The following is a 14169-nucleotide window of genomic DNA, read 5'->3' as shown; positions in this document are numbered from 1 at the left end:
AAAAGGAATATGTATATGGTTAAACAGCTTCATGAGAATCTTTTTACACATATGCAAATCCATGTACCAGAAACATGTACACACATACAAAGTCATCCAACACATGTGAAGAGTGCATGTGGCTTTGTGTAAAGCCTAAAAGCTTTACCAGATATTTAGCTCCCAGAGGACTTACTGCTTTGCATTAACAGTCTTACAAGTGAATCTTTTCAAGGAGAATTATAAAAGGCTGGGATATATGTCTAAGTATAAGAAATGAAGCTCTTGTTTATTCAACCACATGTTTAAGCATGTGTCTTACTGTCAATGCCTGCTTACACCTCAGAGAAGCCAGTAGAGTACACTTTTTGAGGAGATGGCAAAAAGCTCTGTGAGTTGATGCCATTGTGAACAGGAAGATGTAGGAAGATGTAGGTGATGTAAAAAGGCCAGCCTGGGCTCCCAAAGTAATGACTGGAATTCCCCGCATTCTTGAAATAAAAATGTGATTTTCAAAAATGTCAAAGCGCCTGGAAAGCATGCATCTCACCAAACTGCAAGGTCTTTTAGGCTTTTTAGTGCCTAGGAGCATTTGAGCATTGTATCCTATTTTACTTTTTCATCTTGTTGGTCGCCCCTCAGACACATTATATATACCCCTTCCCTGAGGCTCCTATCAGTTTAGCATATTTCCAACATATTAACCTCTACAGATGTCAGGAACAGGCAGCACACAAAAGTCTCCATTCACAGTTGCAGAAGCCTGGGAATACAGCTGATTGTGTCAGCATAGCTCCCTCTGCTGCTTCAGGATTAAAATTCTTTTTTACAGTCAGAAGCTTCAGTATCAGTGTATTGCATCAGAATTCATATAAAACTGTTTGCAAAGGAAAATTTCACTGGCAAATTGCTACCTATGCCTTTTTGGATTTATGAAATCCAGCTAAGAATTTTCTGCTACTCTTGTCTGATTGCATATGCAAAGTTTATATAGCAAAACTGACTTTAGAACAAATGCTTAGATCATCCTCTTGTTAAAAGTAAACATAAAATCAAACCAGCAGTCTGATCCCATCATATGAGCATTTGAAAAACAGCTTGTCAGAAAAAAACTTACATGGGTGGATAAAAATTAAAAGAATGTTTCGGTTTTAAGCTACTAAAAATTATTACAGAAGAAAGTGTTCTTATCACATTTCACAGAATTATAGAATCATGAAATCACTGAGATTGGAAGGGAACTGTGGAGGCCACCTAGTCCCACTCCCCTGCTAAAGCAGGTTCATCTAAAGCAGATTGCACAGGATCACATCCAGGTGGGTTTTGAACATCTCCAGAGAAGGAGAGGCCTAATCTAAGGAGAGGCAGTCTAATCCACTGCTCTGTCACTCTCAAAGGAAATAAATTTTTCCTCTTATTCATATAGAACTTTCTGTGTTTCAGTTTGTGCTCACTGACACTTGTGCTGTTGCTGGGCACCACTGGAAAGAGTCTGGCCCCATCCTCTGGGCACCCTCCCTTCAGATACTTGTATATATTGATAAGATCCTCTCTCAGTTGTCTCTTCTTGAGGCTAAACAGGCCCAGGGCCCTCAGCCTTTCCTCATAAGAGAGATGCTTCAGTCCCTTTACAGCCCTGCTTTCGACCTGCTAAAGGAGCTCCATGTCCCTCTTGCCCTGAGGATCCCAGAACTGGGCATAGCTCTGGATGTGCCTCACCAGGACAGAGTATAGGGACAGAATCACCTCCCTTGACCTGCTGGCAATGTTCTTCCTGCTGCACCCCAGGATCCCATTGGCCTTCTTGCCCACATGGGCACACTGCCGGCTCATGGACAGCTTGCTGTCCCTCAGGACCCCCAGGTCCTTCTCCACAGAGCTGCTTTCCAGCAGGTTGGCCCCCAGCCTGTGCTGGTGCCTGAGGGTTGTTCCTCCCCAGGTGCAGGACCCTGAATATGCCTTTGTTGAACTTCATTAAGTTCTGCTCTGCCCATCTCTCCAGGCTGTCCAGGTCTCACCAAATGGCACAGCAGTCTGGGGTATCAGTCACTGCTCCCAGCTCTTTGTCACCAGGGAACTTGCTGAGGTACACTCTGCCCCTGCCTCCAGGTCATGGATGAATAAACTGAACAAATCTGGGGCCAGTAGAGACCCCTGGGGAACCCCACTGGGTACAGGCCTCCAGAAAGACCCTGTGCCACTGATCACAACCCTCTGAGCTCTGCTGTTCAGCCAGTTCTCAATCCAGCTCACTGTCCTCTCTCCCAGTCCACACTTCCTGAGTTTACCTCTGAAGATGTAAGGGAAACTGTCAAAAGTATCAAAAGCCCTGCTAGAGTCAAGGCAGACAAAAAACGCTGCTCTTCCCTTCTCTACTCAGCCAGTCACTCCATCATGGAAGGCTATCAGGTTGGTGAAGCATGATTTCACCTTGGTGAATCTGGTTACTCCTGGTAACCTTTTAATCAACATGCTTAGAGATGACATCCAGGATGAGTTATTCCACCAGTTTTCCAGGGATGGAGGTGAAGCTGACTGATTTGTAGTTTACTGGGTCCTCCTTCTTGTCTTTTTTTGAAGACTGGGGTGATATTGCCTCTCCTCCAGGCCTCAGGCATCCCTTGTGTTCTCCATGATCTTTCAAAGATTACGGAGATTGGCTTAGCCAGCTTCCTCAGCACTCATGGGGGCATTCTATCAGGGCCCATGGATTTGGGGGTGTTAAGTTTGCCTAAATGATCTCTAAATCAATCCTCCTCTACCAAGAGAAAGTTGTTCTTTCTCCAGACTTTCTCTCTTGCCTCCAAGGACTGGCATTCCTAAGAGGTGGCCTTATCAGTAAAGACAGTAGAAAAGAAGGCATTGAGTAGCACTGTCTTCACTATTTCCCTTGTCACCAGGGCACCCACTTCATTCAGCCATAGGCCTGTCTTTTGCCTAGTCTTCCTCTTACTCCTGATGTACTTGAAGACAAATGAATTTTAGCCATCTTTGTTGCATCCCTTTGTTGCATGCTCTGTCATCATTCCCATATTCCTCCCAAGTGTCCTGTCATTTTTTCCACGTTCTATAAACTTCCTTAATCTGTTCCAGTTTTGCTAGAAGCTTCTTGCTTATGTTTTAAAGTCCCTCATCCCCTTTGCTTGATTTCTTACTCAGAAGGATACACAGATCTTGCAACTTGAACTTGGAGAAGGTGATCCTTGAATATCAACCAGCTTTCTTGGACCCCTCTTCCCTCCAGGGCTTTTTCACATGATGCTCTACCAAGCAGATCCATGAAGAGGCCAAAGTCTTCTCTCCTGAGGTCTAGGACAGTGAGGTTGCTGTGCACCCTTCTCATCCCCATAAGGATCCAGACAAAGCCTCCCTTGGTCTTCACATTTCCCACCAGACCCTTGTTGGTGAGAACAACATCCAGATTAGCACCTCTCCTTGTTGGCTTCTCTATCACTTGTAGAAGAAAGTTATGATCAACACATTCAGGAACCTGCTGTGCTGTTCCTCCAACAGCTATTGAGGTGCTTGAATTCTTCATGAGGACCAAGGCTTGTGAAAGTAAGGCTGCTCCTGTCTATAGAGGGACTCATCTGCTTAGAAGACTCATCCTCCAGGTCATGCAGCTGTCATAATGCCATTTATCCCTGCCTTCTCCCTTACATCAGATGCATAACCTCTCAGTTGGTTCTTCATCTGTCCCAGGGTAGAGATCCATCTGCTCCAGCGAGTCCTTGACACAGAGGGCAACACTTCTTCCTCCACTCCCCTGCCTGTCCTTCATAAGGAGCCTGTATCCTCCCATCCCAACGCTCCAGTTGTAGGAACCATCCAGCCACATCTCTGTGATGCCTGTAAGGTCATAGCCCGTGCCTAATTCCTCTTGTTTCTTCCCCATGCTGTGTGTGTTTGCACAGAGGCATTTCAGTTCAGCCCCTGATAAAGCCAACTAGCTGGCTGGAGTGTCACTGATTCCTTTGTGCCACTCTTCAGGTGTTCCCCTGCTGACCTATGATTCCTCTCCAAGCTCTGGGCCTCTCTCACTGGCACTGACATCAAACTGGTAGCAGTGGGATGGCCTGAGGTTCCCCTCCCTCAGCACCTGGAGTTTAAAGCCCTCTTCACCAGCTTGGCAAGCCTGTGACTGAAGATGCTCTTCCCCTTCTCTGACAGGTGGACCCATCAGCCCCCAGCAGACCCACTTCCCCAAAGTGAGGGCCTATGATCCAAGTTGCCAAAATCCTGACATTTTGGCAGGATTTGTTGGTTTGCCAGATTCAACTGATCCTTTCAAACACCTTCCCTTTGACTGGGAAGGTCAATGAAAAAACCGCATGTGCTCCAGAGTCCCTTACTGCTGTTCCCAGGGCTCTGTAATCCTTGATGCTCCTCACACCACCCCTGGCTGCATCACTGGTGCCCACACGAAACAACAGCAGCAGTTAGTAACCAAGGGACTGCACAAGGAGTGGCAGTCTCTCAATGACAATTTTTTTAGGAGGAACACCTAAGCTCAACACACTGAAACAAATATTTTAGTTGAGCTAGCTATTCACATGGGAACACTTTAGGAAATATGAGCAAAAAGAAGTTCAGAAGCTGTCTACTGAACTTTTCTGAGCTTTTTTGCTTCTTTCTTAATAGTTATATTCCCACATAAGACACATTTCAAAAATTGTTCTAGGGAAAACAGAAAAATCTTGTTTCAAACTTGGCTTAGATTGCAGAGAGGTTTTCTTCCGTAATATTTTGCAAACATTACTACCACTCTGGACACTGTGGGACATCCACAAGAGCATCTGATATTTTTTTCTTCTTATATTTATATATTAATTTATATACTGACCTTTTCCTTTCATTCCTTTGGTCAATTCAAACCTCTAGCCAGAGCTTCTTGGGACACAATTCCATGTGCATCATGGAATATATTTTAGTTTTTTGTTGCTGTTTAAGTTATTTTTTGGTGGGGGTTTTTTTGTGTGTTTCTGCCTTCTAGTGATAGGACCTTAGCAATGCAAACTGTACAATATTGTGCATAAATATTTGACTCCCTCTTGGTGTTTTACTAGCACTTCTAAATTAGCTCATCCTTGCTAATGTAATTCACATTTCTTCTACTTTTATCAAAGCTTTTTTAAAATGCTTTCCCACTTTTGAGATAGAAGAAAAACAGTTTCTGTTATAGTGTTGGATATTCCGTATCAACAAAAACATGTCTGGAACAGTGAAATATTTTTTCCTTGATTCAGTGAATGTTGATGTTAAATTCAAGCAAAACTTAAAAATATATGTGTGGCATTTCTGGAGTTTCAGCTCCATTTCCTGCAGGCTTGTGTGCACAAAGTGTGCATTTGTGATAGTCTGGCAGTACTCAACACTGGTGCAGAACAGTTCGGTACCAAAATCACGGACTGTGTGCAGGGGATTCTGGCTCTCAGCTGATAGTAGGGAGTGAATGAATTAATTTCCTTATCCCTCACCCCTTCTCTGCTGTGCTGACGCTGAAGTGAGAGTTGTAGCAGAGAGCTTGAGCTGCAGGACAGACTGTGCAGGTATCCGAAGCTACAGCTTCAGCTTCCAGACCACTTTCTTTGCATTCCTGCCTTACTCCAACAGAGAATGATGAGTTGAAGGATTTGAGTGGAAATGCCATCTGCAGCACCAATTCTCTGCCTCTCCAAAATTTATTCTGTTACAGCAGGCCAAAACATGGATAAAACACAGCCTCTTCAGTTCAGCACTGCTGATCTCAGGGCACCAGGGAGCAGGGAATTGCAGACAACACATGGGAAGGGAGAGAATAGGGTGTGATCAAAGATCCATCAAGCTGTGCTCTGCTCCTGTACTTTTCCTGCTGTCCCAGGACCATGGCCATTAGAGGTGTAAGCAGGAAACAACCCTTTTCAGGCATGTCCTTACTGAGCAATTGTAAGACAAATGTTGTGCCTGGAGCACACTGATTTCATCATGAGAGTCTTCCCCAAAGTCCTCAATGAGTAGCTTGCCTCCCTGCCAATGGCATGAAAAATGAACAGTGTGAATGGAATAGCACATTAAACTCCTGTGATGAAAGAGAATCCCCTTCCCTACAGTCACTGAGCAGTTAAAGTCATACACAAAATGTTTTCATTGTGAGAGGCAATAGGGAGGAACACTTTGTCTTTCCTTCTGCCTCACAACCTCCTGAGCCAGGGATGGGTACTTTCATTCGTGAGATGGGTGATTCACAGGGAAATCATTCCAGTTGTGTGGAAGCACCGATGCCAGCCCACTTCTCTGGCACTGTTTCTGCTTCTCCCCCTGTGACAATATTGTCAAGTTAAAGCAAACATGTTCAGGAGAAGAATGTGGGGAAAAAGAATACTAAGAAAGTCAATACGCCTCTGCTTTAACTTGTCTGGACAGATCTACAGCACAGTTGTAATTTTTTTCCTTTTGGTCATAAATGGTTTGCTTGAAACTGCAGATTTAATTTTCTTTTCCTAATGCAATATTGAAAATCTAGGGGATTTTCAAGCGAGAAGGCACTGTCAGTTCTCTTCCATCAAAAGCACAGTAGAAGTTGATTATGTGCCAGCCTAAAAGCATAGCCTTAGTCCTTAGTAATATCATAAACAGAGAACAATCATTAACATTTAGGTACAAATTGCTGAGGGAAATGCTCTCCTGATGAGATCTGACCTGCTTGAAATGACTCTTTAGTAACATGGCACCACTCAAAAGCACGCAAAATAAACACAGTCAAATGGAAACCTTGTCAAGTACTTCTCAATAGAATTAAGAACATCAAAGTGTGCAACATATTTTGACAGGAATATCCTTGTAAAATTTTGCGTGGGTTGCAAATAATTGCATTATACTGCAGCTTTTAGGATGTTGCTGTAGTGGTGACATGAATATATTGGCAAAATTTGAAGGCCACGTTAACTTGAAATTATTTACTACTTTTGAATTATAGCCAAGAGATATGTGTCCAATTTTAATGAGGGTTGTTTAAGGAGCATGGCTATGTATTTTATTCCAGAACCTCTTTTTTCAGTAAACAACTGAGAAAAGAATTTACATGACTAGCAACCGTGTGGTTCTCCTAGACTTCAAAAGTGCCTGAGTTAGGAGGGCTAGTATGTTCTGTTAGTCTGAGTCGTTAATTTATCTTGTATTATACACTAAAAAACTGAGGCATGCCTTTGCAACTGCTTGGTTGCAAAAGCATCCCTTGCCCAGTTTATGCAAACAGAAAAAATGGGTGGTTATTTAACTTTCTGGGCTCAGGCCTCCAAACTTCCCAGGAATGTAATGAAATTTTGCAATCAGCTTAATTGAGAATATTGTAATGATAACGTAATTCCTCCTTATCAAAGCACATAGGCAATCCACTGGAACACAACAAGGAAATACCAGAAGTCATTCTTTTCAGATTGAGATGCCTATATCTGCAGAAACATGCAAAAAAAAAAAAAAAAAAAAAAAGCTTTGCCATTAGATTCACCAGCTCTCATTGTTTCCACTAAGAGTTATTTAAATGCATTTAAATTAAGTGACATTATCGTGTTTAAATAACAGACTTCCTCTTGAGCACTGTGTGGTACATGATCCCATGTTTCATGGATGAGAAAAGCCTTTTTTACCATCAATACCCACATTAAGACCCTGATTTGGTGAAGAGCCTGGTAATGTGCCTTGTAGAGCTCTCTTTCTCTGTGACTGAGGGGAAAACTTTGTCTGGAAAACAAGTAGGACATCAGACTTAAAAAAAGCAATAAGACAGGGTAGTAATGCTTCAAGCTTCAGAGTGCAGGATATCCTGAGGAACAGGAAGATATGAGAGTTTCATTTCTCACAGTGAAAGTTTGCATTTTAATGTGGGCACACTGCAGACGTGAGTGTCCCTTTCAAGGCAGCTCTAATTCAGGGCAGGGACAACTTCCACTAGACCAGCTTGCTCAAAGCCCTATCCAGCACGGCCTACTGCCTCCAGCAAGTTCCTGGTGCATGCACACCATGATGCTCACAGAGAGATTATTCATAACCACATCGTCCTGGTCAATAACATGGAGCAACGGTGGCTCTGTTAGCAAAAGTAATGCTCATCAAACAGAAGAGCAAAAGGTTCCTAGGCATCTGGGGAGATGTGATGTGTAACAGACCTGGGGGTTGACACCAGATGACAGTGATGCACAAGAAAGCCTAGCCAACTTTTTCTCTGCTGTTTTATGATGATGGTGCTGTAACAGGAGCCAACTAGAGTTGGGTCAGGGCTCTCCTCACCTCCCCACTGATAAATACTATAGGCATGACACATCTTCAAGCTCCCCAGTAGCATCAGTCCCTTGTCATTTTACAACTTCTATGTGTCACACCAGCTGTATGAAAACCATACACTCTTTAGTCCATGCTGGAAACAGGAAAGAAGTTGACTTTCTCCTTGAGTTGTTGTGCACCTGCAGAACTGTCACACTTGCAAATGTCATAGCTCAGATGTGTTGATATTTTCTTGCAGAAATGGATCTCTTTTATATAGCATGTCAGCCAAAGACCTTTTAACTCAAATAGTCTCTTCTCACTAGTGATCATAGAATCATAGAATCATAGAATAATAAATCAGCTGGGTTGGAAAGGACCTCTGAGATCATCAAGTCCAACCCTTGCTCCAACCCTGTTGTGGTTACCAGATCATGGCACTCAGTGCCACATCCAGCCTCGTCTTAAAAACCTCCAGGGATGGAGAATCCACCACCTCCCTGGGCAGCCCATTCCAACACCTGATTACCCTCTCTGTAAAGAATTTCCTCCTAATATCCAGCCTAGACCTCCTCTGGGAGAGCTTCAGATGATGCCCTCTTGTCTTACTGATAGCTGCCTGGGTGAAGAGACTGACACCCATCTGGCTGCAACCTCCTCTCAGGGAGTTGTAGAGAGTTATGAGATCTCCCTTGAGCTTCCTCTTCTCCAGACTAAACAACCCCAGCTCCCTCAGCCTCTCCTCATAGGACTTGTGCTTGAGTCCCTTCACCAGCCTTTTTGCTCTTCTCTGGACCTGAATCATCAACTTTGGCTGACTGTAATGTAAAAGCTGGAAGATCTGCTACTGAAAGCAGCTGGGATGAAGATCACACAGAAAGTGGTTCATGATAACATCATGCTTTCACTGGTCTCTCTGTCCTGCTGTCTCTGACTTAGCTTCCCTTTTCCAAAAATTTTGAAATGTCTTGCAAGAAGTAATTAGGAAATCTCTATGGGGAAATCTTCATAAATACATGGAGATTTATGGTTTATTAGGAACTAAAATTATGACCGCAGCATAGTTGGATGAAGAGGGTAGGGATGTCTGTAGCAACTCTCGCAAGTTCCAGCTTGTGAGTTATTCCCTAAAGCCAGCTACAGAAATAAGCTTTTAAAACTTTTGCTCTTTCTTCCAGCCTGAGCTCCTGACCTTAACTTGCTCCTGACCTCCTGCTTTTCATCTGCTAGCTGAAAATGAGTCCTGTGCTGCTAGCTACCGCTCCGGAGGATAGGTACTGAACTTAGGGGAGTGACAGGCTTCTCACAGACCCATTCTCTGCTCTGCTGATGATGGGAGATGCTGTACACTGGAAAAGGAAACTGGGGAGGAAAAGAAAAAAAGAGTATGCTGGAAGAGAATCCAGAGCAATTTCTAACTCCCTGACCCTCTCTGCTGCCATGCTGGGAAGAGTAAGCCAGGGCCTGCCGACAAAGAGCTGAACTGGGGAGAGAGGACTCACATTCCCCAGGGGAAGCTGGTTACAGAAGATCCTCTCTGCCTTCTCCTGTTCCCATAAGCTGTGATGCTGCCTGGTTTGGGGTCACACAGTCTACACTGGTCATTCCAAATGGACATTCCAAATGACTAAACCTTGAAGAAGGACAAACAAATGGCCTTTCTTACTCTCAGTAAAACAAAATGAGGCTTTTATTTGAGAGAGATGGGAAACTTTGGTATCAAGGTCTGTTCCTGGCAGTGTATGAGGACACTCAGAACAAACCAACAAGCTGCTCTTTCCCAGAACCAGTCTGCAGACTCATGTACACTCTGATGGAGTGACAGAACTCTGCTTTCAGATGTATGATGTTACTGTGAGATGCAAAAAAGGAGACTTGTTGGCCTCCTGCAGCCTAGCTCACTGCATAGTGAATTTTTTTTTTCTCACATTATTATTGCTGGAATATTTTGTATGTATGTTCAATGCTATAATTTAAAACTGTCAAGTACTGCATTGGGAATAGAAAGTGAAACCATTTTTCTTCCAAACTCATACCCTAGATTTCCTAGCAGTACTACTTTGCTCATTTTATATGAAATCAGATTGATTTTTCTGCAGAGAAAAGTCAGAAACACATCCGGTGGTCTGGGAATCCTTCATGCTTTTCTTCTTCATGTCATTGCAGCTCTGCCACTAACCTTCCCTAACTGTTTATTTCTTCCAGAAGACAGGCTTTTACTACAATAACTGAGCAGAACATAACAGATACTGCGTCTCTCATTACAATACCTGTGCTGGAGCTGTAAAATCTTCTACACAAATGAATAAATGGTTAGAAAACAGTTGACAATGTGTAATTTTTGCCATAGTATTTAAACGCAAGTTATTTATAAGGACCTAGGCACATCACAGAGACCTAGGCATATCTACTTTGATCTCATGTTAGCCACTGAATTTCAGCAAATTTGAACTGAATGATAGTATTTCTTATGTTTTCTTTCACGTCTGCAAATACAGGAAGATCTACCATGTTACTCAGTGAATTGTGGCTCCCTCCCTATAAACCTTTCAAGTTTTGTTTCTAGTCTGAATTACTCTATCCCTGGCTCCTAGCCATTGCCTTCTTCCTTCAGCTTTGGTCTGCTACACAAAAGAAAGGTCTATGATCCCTTCTGCACGTAACGCTCTAGAGAATCTCATCAAATCGATTCCCCTGAACATATGAAATGGACAATGCTTCTCAGATGAACTCAGAGTAAAGGGAATTCTATTGACTTCAGGTGATTTCTGTAGCTCTTTTCTGCCTCCCTTCCCAAATTTCTAACGTCTTTTTTGATGCCTCAAGCTGCACACAGCCACAACAGTCTCCCTGCTCCTAGTTCATTCCCCAAGACTGTCTAACCCTAATTGTCTTAGAGCAATGCTTTGGAGGTCCCAGCTCAATAAGAACTTTGCCATGATCCATTACCAATCTTGCCCTGTGTTATACGATATAAATCTCCATTTTGCAAGTACTGCTTATTTGTCTCTCTTCTGGGACGTTCGACCTTCGATTTTGCCAAATAAAACCCCACAGTGTGTGCAAATGAGGCAAACTACCAAGAAATCTGGTCCTCTCAGTTTAAAATCAATGGGGTACGGGTCAAGAAACTTTATTCTAACATATTTCCAGATGAAACCAATTCTTTAAATGTTAACTGCAGCTGGTTCTTCATGATCTCTTTTTTTTTGGAGGCTTACCAGTGTGATCCAGGAAAGCGCATGGTTGTGTGTGGGTAGTGCGGAAGAGAGCTCTTCAAAGAGCATCCATTTTCTCTGGAGTTGTTAAACTCTCAGCTGCTAAAGCCTTAGGATGGGATCTGTCAAAGACCCTTCAGGTGCATCTTTCAGCCTCTGGACTCGGCAAGTTTAGCCTTGGCTCTGAGACAGATGCTCAGTTACACCAATACATCCTATGCTCCTTGTTCACACACACGTTTTCCCTCACTCTGATTTTACCATTCAGGCTTTTCTACTGCTTCAGCAACAGTCTATGTCCTTTGCTTCCTCTTATGGTTAAGTGAATAATTTTGGGAGACGTTTTACCACAGAACAGATGCCTGCTTAGCTCCGAATCACCTCTGCAGTTCTCTAGCAGGGTTAAGGCTGCAGGCATAGAGGCAGCATGGGTCCTCTGGGGCAGAAGCTGAGTTTGGTATTGTCCACCAAATTAGTAAAGACAGCAATTTGTGTTCTTAGTGGGAAGGTTCAAATGTATTGTCTCACTAACGTGATAACCAGTGGGGAAAGGGGCTGGAATAGCTCCCAGGCTCTCCAGCACCTCTCATCTCTTAGCCCCTACATTTTTAATTCAGCCTCTCCAGGGGCATTTGGAGTGCTGAATCTAGCCCCAGAGTGGCTTTCCACAGCATTTTCCACATAAAAAGATTATTCTCTAAGGCCCATTAACTACTCTCAAGACTGATGGGCCACCAACTGTGCTATGACAACATGCATGTGTTTCTTAAATACAATGAAAAACAAAATAAAGGGAGCTTAACTGTTAGACCTTTGATTCATCACAGGTAGGAGCTGATTTGCAAAAACAACACCACACAGCCTAAACTTAGTATTTCTGTTTGGGTTGGTACTAGGTAGTAATGAGATTAATGTGCATCCTCTCAAAGAGAGGAGGGACTGCCAGCAAAGGACGGCCTGTGGCATGTGGCTCCTACAGTATATATGATTCTGTAATTTTACCACGTGCAGCTACTCAAGCAATAATCCAAGAGGGGTTAGAAATGTTTTATGACTCAATTTTTGTAGAGTGCTTTCATTCCACTGTGAGATTCAGTTCCGACTGATGACTGATAGAGGAGTTCAAGGAGGGGAAAGGTGATGTTGCAGATAGCTTCTAGAAACACAGTTCCGTCCATCAGGTTGTTTTGGCTTCCTCATCATTATCTAAAAGGAGCAGCTGAATGAACAAAGTTGCTATAGGTAGACAAGGCAGTTCTCTGCACATGCCTCAGACAAAGTATCTATTCCCAGCAATGGGGTACATGAAGAGATATGTGAGTCAGTTCAGCTGCTGTAGATACAATTCTGAAATTTACCTCAGTTTCAACAAGTTCCTGTCTCTTCTCCAACGTGCATATCTTTGGTATCTCTAAATATGTGCCTGCACAGCTCCTTAGGACAATGGGACCACCAAGTCACAATTGTAAGTGATAAGAAGTAGCCTAAAATTAACTTCCATTGGGAGGCAGTGCATCAGCGCTTCTGTTGGATTCTGTTGGATGCAAGGACCTTAGCTGATTATATTCTATAGTTGTGCTCTGCGGAGGAGGGTGATATCTGCTTTGTGACTTGCACATTATCACGCATTTGTTACAGGGACTGCCTTGAATTCAGGAGCGCAGAACATGGACAACCCTTCCTTAGCAGTAGACCACAATTTTTACTTGCAGTTTTCCCAAAGCAAAGGTGGTACTGACAAGAATGCAACTACTTTGCAGCCAGTAAGTGATGAGACACATCCTCCAATTAAACACACTTCATAAAGAAAACTCATGAAGTGGGTTTCAACAGCATCATTAAACATATTGCGTCATTGCCCACATCACTGTCCCCCTAACAGGAGTATTGCCAAAAATTACAGGTGTAATGTGTAACAGCAGTGGAGTTCACTCTGTTGTGAACCAAAATCAAAATTAATATAAACTAATTTTCCAGGGCAGAAGCTGAGTAACAAGCTAGGCATGCAGGAAATGTATAGTCTCTGATGTAATACTGGACAAGTAGATACAGTCTCAAAAGGTCATTACTTCCTCAGAAACATATGGGATGACTGAATGGGCTTTCTTGCGTAAAGCTCTTGATCACCTTCCTCTACTAGCCTTCCTTCCTTTCTCTGTCCTTTTATCTTGCCTGTTTTTCCAGGGACTATTTAGAGATGTCATGACTTGCTACCATTTTTCTTACCTTTCCTCTCTGCATCCTGGCTAACAATAAACTCCTTAAATTGTGGTGGTAGTCGACACAGACCCCACGAAGGGTAAAGAGCATCTTGTCTTGATATGAGAGAGACCCCCCATGTCTTTTCATACCCAATATTCAGAGAAGGTACTGCAGTCATGTAGTATGCTGGAATTAATAAACATTTGAAAACCACTGTGTAGACTGTGCAACGTCTTTCTGTTTGAAGTGGTTTTCTCAAATGTTTCTTGAAGGAGACACTGGATCCCCAAAGTTGCAGCTGAATCTGGTCTTATAAACACTGCAGTGTGGGTCTGCAGTGTCCCAGTTCTGGAAGCCAAACCTAGAGGGGAACAGGGTGAGTCTCACAGCATGCGAAAATATCCATAAATCACTCGTTACACTGTCGGCACTATGCAAGTACTGCAATTACCTTCCTCTTTGTCAGTGGTAGCTATGTGGTAACAACTGGCAAAGGCTGACATTTTAACAGCTTCTTTGGTATTTTTGCTAT

General features: G+C 43.1%; 1 protein-coding gene across 1 annotated transcript in view; it reads right to left on the bottom strand.

Annotated features, from left to right (window-relative positions):
- The window catches only part of NRG1 (neuregulin 1), a 298874-nt gene that overhangs the window by 243447 nt on the left and 41258 nt on the right, over window positions 1-14169 (bottom strand). The gene's annotated exons all lie outside the window — the stretch shown is intronic.

This window comes from Myiozetetes cayanensis, unplaced genomic scaffold (assembly GCF_022539395.1).
Source record: "Myiozetetes cayanensis isolate MyiCay16 unplaced genomic scaffold, myiCay2020 scf4, whole genome shotgun sequence".
NCBI classification, from domain to species: Eukaryota; Metazoa; Chordata; class Aves; order Passeriformes; family Tyrannidae; genus Myiozetetes; species Myiozetetes cayanensis.
Note: the sequence above shows the minus strand (reverse complement) of the source record. Positions and strands in the feature narration are given on the sequence as shown.